At 47.0% G+C, this 6608-nt stretch overlaps 1 protein-coding gene across 4 annotated transcripts in view; it reads right to left on the reverse strand.

The window, feature by feature from the left end:
- The window catches only part of Htr4 (5-hydroxytryptamine receptor 4), a 188913-nt gene extending 184783 nt beyond the window's left edge, over positions 1–4130 (reverse strand). For 3 of the 4 annotated variants that reach the window (XM_040741725.1, XM_040741726.1, XM_005074670.4), the window contains exon 1: positions 3735–4130. The gene's annotated coding sequence lies outside the window, so the exon portion shown is untranslated. Of the gene's footprint in view, positions 1–3455; positions 3598–3734 lie in introns of those variants that run through there. The other variant, XM_040741724.1, reaches the window with a different exon arrangement.
- Positions 4131–6608: the final 2478 nt, after the last annotated feature.

Raw genomic sequence — 6608 nt, forward strand, 5'->3', positions numbered from 1 at the left:
ATACTAAAAAGTGAATAGCATGAAGATGGAGTGCTCAAAGACCAGATCAAGAAGACTAGGGGGAGAGTTGATGAAAACACAAGAACTGTAACTTTGATGACTGATGGTGAGGTAGAGTTAATAGGAACAGAAATGCCTTGTTCACTATTTGGTCCCTTTCATCTCCTTCTGTTTTCCTTTACAATCTCTCTTCCACGACCCCACCCAGCTACTGCCCTCACGCTGTATACATATCTCTGAGTTAATTCTGGATGAGAGAAGGTATTTTTTTAATGAATACTCAGAGCAACTGAACACAATTTACAACCTAGAGTCTTTAGCCTCCTTCCTGGAGGCAGACTTGGTTCTACAACTAGGCTAAGTGATCTTTAAGCTCCCCCTATCTAGCCTGAAACACCAAATCTCATTCATGCAAGGCAGTGCATGTGGGAAGGTCCAGACGATGGCCTGCAGCAAGACAGCACAACAGCCAATGCCTGCTCCAACACCCAATAGCTGAAAACTGGACATGATATTTTACCTCTCCAAGCTTGAGTCACTCTGGTTTTTAAATGAGGGCAATAGAAGTCTCTCGCTCTCTCTCCTAGGATTCTTAATGAAGATTAAATGCAACCATCCACATAAAGCATTTAGAACTGTGCCTGGCACATATCAAGAGCTGGGTTAATGTGAGTTATTAAGGCTATAATGCCTCAGAAATGCTCCTCAGCCTTCAGCACATCTTGACTTCTTGCGGGTAGAGAAGGAAGACAGTGAAAATCCAGAAGGAATAAAGTGCATGAGGCTAGCAGACCTGAGACAGGGTGGGAAGGCAGTTAGCAACATAACAAGTGTTCTGTTGTAAAGTGTTGCCGGATAAGGCTACAAGGCTTGCGTATGAATTGCAGTGTGATTCTCAACTAGAGAATGGGAAGACTTTGCCCTCCATTAGCAATTAGTAAAGCTTAGGTTTGTTTTTGGTTGTTGTAACCTTGGGGTGCTATTAATGGACACTGAGGATGTTGTTGAATATCCTATAATGCGTAGGACAAGAATCATCTATCCCAAATGCCAATGCTGTTGAGGCCTGAGAAGACATGAATTATAGTGTAGCATGACATTATCTTAATAAGGTAGATTCTGGCACTTCACGAGGATGGAAACTGAGTGACGTTTACAACTCCTGTGATTCTAATGGTGTTTGCAGTTAGTCCTAACCACAAACTTTATCAACAGTACATCTCACTTTCCTCCTTACCCCCCCGCCTGCCTTCCCCCCAAAATCAACAATATTGTTTCAAACAAAGCTTACAACTTTTATAGGTTCACAGGAGACATTAGGTAAACTTACTCCTGCTAAATCAGGGACAAGCAGAGTGTTTCGGTGCTGAGAGAATCCTTTGAAATGATCTAGTGACAAGACTCTAGTTGAAACCTTTTGTTTCTACTTTTACAAGCAAAGAAACGAAGACAGGGAGAAGTAGAAACCTGAGCTAAATGACACAGTGTGACACTCATCAGGAACTGACAGAATGTTTTAGTTGGACACACATTATCACAAGGATCTCATCTTCCCAGCATTCGTTCTTTTTGCCTTGCATTTTCTCCACAATCAATCTGTACCTCTTCCCATCTTTGGAAACTCCCTAAATATTGGTTTCACCTGATAAAGGTGGCAGTGGTGAGAATAAAAGGGGGGAAACTGGGTTCGAGGAAACAGACCAGCTGCCAATGGATTAAACTGTGGCAGCTCCTGATGAAGGGAGAGGAGAAATGACAGGCGACATCAGTACCCTGTTTACACAACTTGGGGCATGATGCATCAACAACCTGGGAAATCGAGACTGCATGCTGTGATGGTATGTTGCTTATGACAACGCCAGGTGCTGCCGTCAATCTGTGACAACGGAGAAGGAAGTGAGGATGAGCAGAATTAGGTTGATGGTGGTGAATTGGTTCGCCCAAGGAATCACATTAGAAGTAAAACCTGGAAAACTTGGGGGAAAACAGGTGTGTTGTTCTGGGGTTCTGGGACCCCTACCTGTTCAGGACAGAGGGACTAAAGCCTCTCCCACATTCTGGACAGCTTCTCTGTGCTCTAGTTCTCCTAGAGTTTAAATACCAACTGTTACTCTACCACATAAAAATAATTATAATGAAGATATTCCCCAGAAGAAGAAAAAATGCAAACGCGACGAAGAGATTAGAGTAGGGATGCATGAGGAAAATAAGTAAAACATTTAAAAACTCTTTGGGAATGTTGGAATATCTGGTTATTTTCTCTCATTTTTTTTCTATACAAAGGTATTTCCTGGGTGGGAACTGCTTCTCCGAACTCTGTGGGTCTCGTCCTTTCTCTGACTTTTTCCTGATTTCTCAGACACCAAACACATCTATCACCAATGTTGTTTTCCTTCCCTAGCTGTATTTATCAGGAACAGTGAGCAACCTCTCCTCCACTGGTCATCAATGCTGAAATCTCTGAGGACCAGACTATATCTATTAACAACTACAAGCCAGGGTCATCTACAGCTTTATTACCCCAAAAACCCACCCCATCAATATGAAGACCAAGAGGACAAAGGTGCACGTGACCCCCTCATTGGAACGCACTTTCAATTTGTGTTGAATCTGTTTCTTGAGAAGCATTTTGTGTTGTTTTCATGGGTCAGATGGGAAGTTGCCAGGATTTTTCTCTTAATACTGAACTCTAAGCAGCCAAGCACTTGCCATGACTTCTTCACCTTTGCCAATTAGCATTCCCTTGAATCAACAACCCCTTCTTCCCAAAGCAGCCAGCAGTGTGCCAGGGGCAAGTGCCAGCCTGGACATTCATGTCCAATTGAGACTGGATTCTACGAAAGGCAATGGCAGGATGGCCCCTAGTACTGCCAGTGACGGAGAGAGACATCACCATGCAGCGCAGAATAGCCACACACTCATGCCACTACACACACTTGCTGCTTACAGACCCAAGAGGCAGGTATCCCATTACACATAGAGGGCATACTTAGTCACACATTCACAATCACCTACACGCTACTGAGACATCATACAACAAATTACACACCTATAAAGATAGACAGATACACAACATAATCTCTCTCTCTCTCTCTCTCTCTCTCTCTCTCTCTCTCTCTCTCCTCTCTTCCTCCTTCCCTCCCTCCCTCCGTCTGTCCCTCCCTCTCTCTTCCTCCCTCTCCTACCCCCTCTCCTTCTCTTCACATACAACCTCACATAGTGAATACACATGCAGTTTCACAAGTACTTACCTATACAAGCACAGGCACAGGAGGGCAGCTTTCAACCTTCAGTGGTCCCAAGCTGCAGACAGGTCCTACCCAGACAGACAGTCCACCCACCCACACTAATACACAGCCCATCCCTGCGACAAAGGCTGGTGGGTGTCGGAAGTACAGAACCCTGAAGCCCCCCCAACCCCCGCATCCCGCCCCGCCCCCTCTCGGCATCCCCACCTGCACACGTGGGCTCCTGGGGTTCTGATCTCTTGGCGCACTCCCAGAACCACACAACTGCGGAGGGCTAGCGAGAGTGGCGCCCCTGGCAGATCCAGATCGTTGCGGCTACCTTTAGCGCAGAGCCCAGCTTCTGCCGCTACTGAGCTGCGCTGCGCTCCCCGCCACTGCCTGCGCCCTCTCGCCGCCGCCCCCTGGATGCGGGCTTCAGCCCCCGCGCTGGGGAGCGGGCGGGAGCCTGGCACTAGATACAGGCTGGAGACCCCAGCCTGGGCTCACCTGGGCATGTAGAGCATCCTCTTCCTCGTAGCTGAGCCGGCCTCTGTGGGCTCCACAGCCCCCAGCCTGGGCTTCCCTGCGGTCCTGCTCGCTGCCGCCCCCACAGGGCACACGGGGCGCCACCTGTGCAGAGGGGCGCACAGGGGAGTGGACGCAGAGGCTGCACAGATCTCACACCTCTGGGCTGGCAAGCATGTGCTTCCCTGACCAGAACAGTACCCATTCGCTGGGGACACGGAGTGAGCCCCGGCCTCAATGCAGACTCCTGGGTGACCTTGGGCAAATCCGTTCACGTTTTTGAGTGTCCACTTCCTCTATTCAGAGACAATAAACTCGAGAATGCCTCTGAGGTGCCTGTGCCAGGGGCAATCCTCCCTTGCTGCAGCCTACTTCCTTCTTCTCAAGCCTGACTCAGCCTGGCCCAGAGCAAGGTTTGTCTTGGGAGCGGCATTCAAGAGAATTCTGGGCACTTTGGAAACAGGATGGCAAGTTCTCCAGAGCTAATGCGTTCATTTGCCTGAGGGCTCCCTAAGGGACTATCCTTGCCTTGGAGTCCACTCTTTGCCTCCCTGTCTGAAGTTAGCCGGTTCTCACAGCTCTGACCACCTGTCAACCTTGACCATGTGACAAGACTGAAAAGCAGGGCACAAACTGACAGTAGTGTTAAGGCTCTCCAAGAGTCCAGGCCTGGGTACCGCTCAGGGATGTGAAGTACTACTAATGACAGCACAATCCATCTTCCCTCGGCACCTCTGATCAAAGCCCCCATGGCAAGGATAAAACGATGCAATTAAGAGACTTAGGAGAAGGCAGCCCTTTGCCACCTGGATGAGGGAAAGACCACAAGACCTTGGGGTGAAGAATTCGCCCTCAAGTACCACTGAGGCTGCCTGGAAGCCAGCCAAACAGAGAAGCTGTGGGCAGTGATTAACTTATGTGAACAAAGAAATCTTCCAAGACAAAAAATCATTGACCCACAATTGTACCAGAACCAACTTGAGTGAACCAGGAGTTTGCACTGGATGGTTTATATTCAATGCTGAGGATTGAACCCAAAGCCTCACACATCCTAGGCTAGTTCCCCAGCTGTTTTGTCCTGTTATTTGATTGTCTACTTAGTGTTGGGACAGGACACAGGCTGGAACTAGAGGTCCTCCTGCTTCAGCCTCCTCAGTGCTGGAATTACAGGCTCCACCACCATGCTTGGCTGAAAGCTTTAAATTGATCAACCCTTTTCACCAAAATCCCCTGAGTTCTGTTGCTCATCCTCCTGGCCTATATCCCCTCCGCTCATTACAGTAAGACCACATATAACTGGCTTTGAAGATGCAATCATTCAAAAAAGACAGATTCTGCAAGTTGAAGACAGGCCTGATTCTTGCTGCAAATCTAGGAAAGGATTGCACCCATGCAGAAACGTCAATATTAACACAGTAAGAGCTGTGTCGTACTATGATCCAAAGAATTGTGAGGTGACACATGTCCTGAGACATCAAGTAATTCATTGCTGTAACGGATGATTTATGCAATATTTGCAGAATCACACCAGTGTCTTACCTTGTGATTAACAGGGACCCAGGGATCCCAGATACCCAGCTGCTTTGCTACACCCCAACCCTGCTGTGTTCCAAGCAATATTTTCCATGCCAATGTCACGTGCCCTTTCCCTTTTTCCACTAGGAAGCGTGTGGAAGGATGAGGCTCGGGAAGAAACAGACTCGGGTACAGAGGGGTTGCAAGTGTGACAAGTGGTTCCCATGCCACGGTGTAGGGGGTCTGCAAGGGGGGGTAGATGAGAAGACAGAGACAGACAATGGGCTGTCTCCAGCCAGGAAACTACTTCCCAGGACCTGGGAAAAAGAAAAGAAATGAGCAGAATTGAGACAGAAAGCACGAGACCTCAGCAAGCCAAGACAACGTGTTTATGATAACTACTACTGCCAACACTTGTGTTAATACAGCAGCGTTGGAGTACTGAGAAGTCAGCTGCCCAAAATAGAGAGAACTAAAGCAATAAAGGGTAGCTGAGCAGTTACTACAGACAAGATAAGAATGCCCTGGCCCCTTCTATTGTGTTCTTTGTCCTCTAGTCATCCTGATATTGCTTGGATTAAATATTTATGTTTGAGGGGGGAGTTAACTGATTCCTGTTTTATTACCAATAAAAATCAAATAAATGACTATTTAGTCTTGGGTTAACAGTCAAAGCATGGAGACACGCATCAAGACTATGACCCAGTGAACAAAATCCTAACCTAACTGAAGGTTAATTTTTTTAATGTATGTGTAATAAACTTTCTGTTTTTGATATGTAATTCTACTAGCTTCTACAAATCCAAAATCAAAATAGTGTAAATAATAATGGTACATTCAGTGTACAGCAAACTGAACTGTAACCTGAATAAGTATATTTAGGGAAGCCTTAGGTAATATATTTAATGGGACAAGTGCAGGTTTGGATGATAAGCATAGCCCCCCCACCCGCCCCCACACACATAGAGAACAGTTAGTCCCATTGAAAGTCATGCAGGGATTTTGTCCTACAAAAAGGAAATGAGGCCCTGAGATGGGAAGAAAAGAAAAATGGGCAAGCAGGAAATGACTTTTGACCCCAGAGGGTCTCTGGGGGGAGTGTAAGATGTATAATGAAAGGAAGTTAGTTCATTCAAACCAGTGTTCAAACAGGGTTTTAGGCAGTGCCAGGACTGTCCAAGGCCAGGTAATGAATCAAGAGTCAGCCTTGGCTATAGCACTGTCTTTGCCATGCCGGGATGGATCATGCTTTTCAAATCCTTGGCCGGACACCAGCAACCTCATCAGTAGGGAGTGGCAGGAGATATTTGTTTTCAAGCAGTGTTGCTGGCAGTGGAGATG

This window comes from Mesocricetus auratus, unplaced genomic scaffold (genome assembly GCF_017639785.1).
Source record: "Mesocricetus auratus isolate SY011 unplaced genomic scaffold, BCM_Maur_2.0 Super-Scaffold_6730, whole genome shotgun sequence".
Taxonomy (NCBI): Eukaryota; Metazoa; Chordata; class Mammalia; order Rodentia; family Cricetidae; genus Mesocricetus; species Mesocricetus auratus.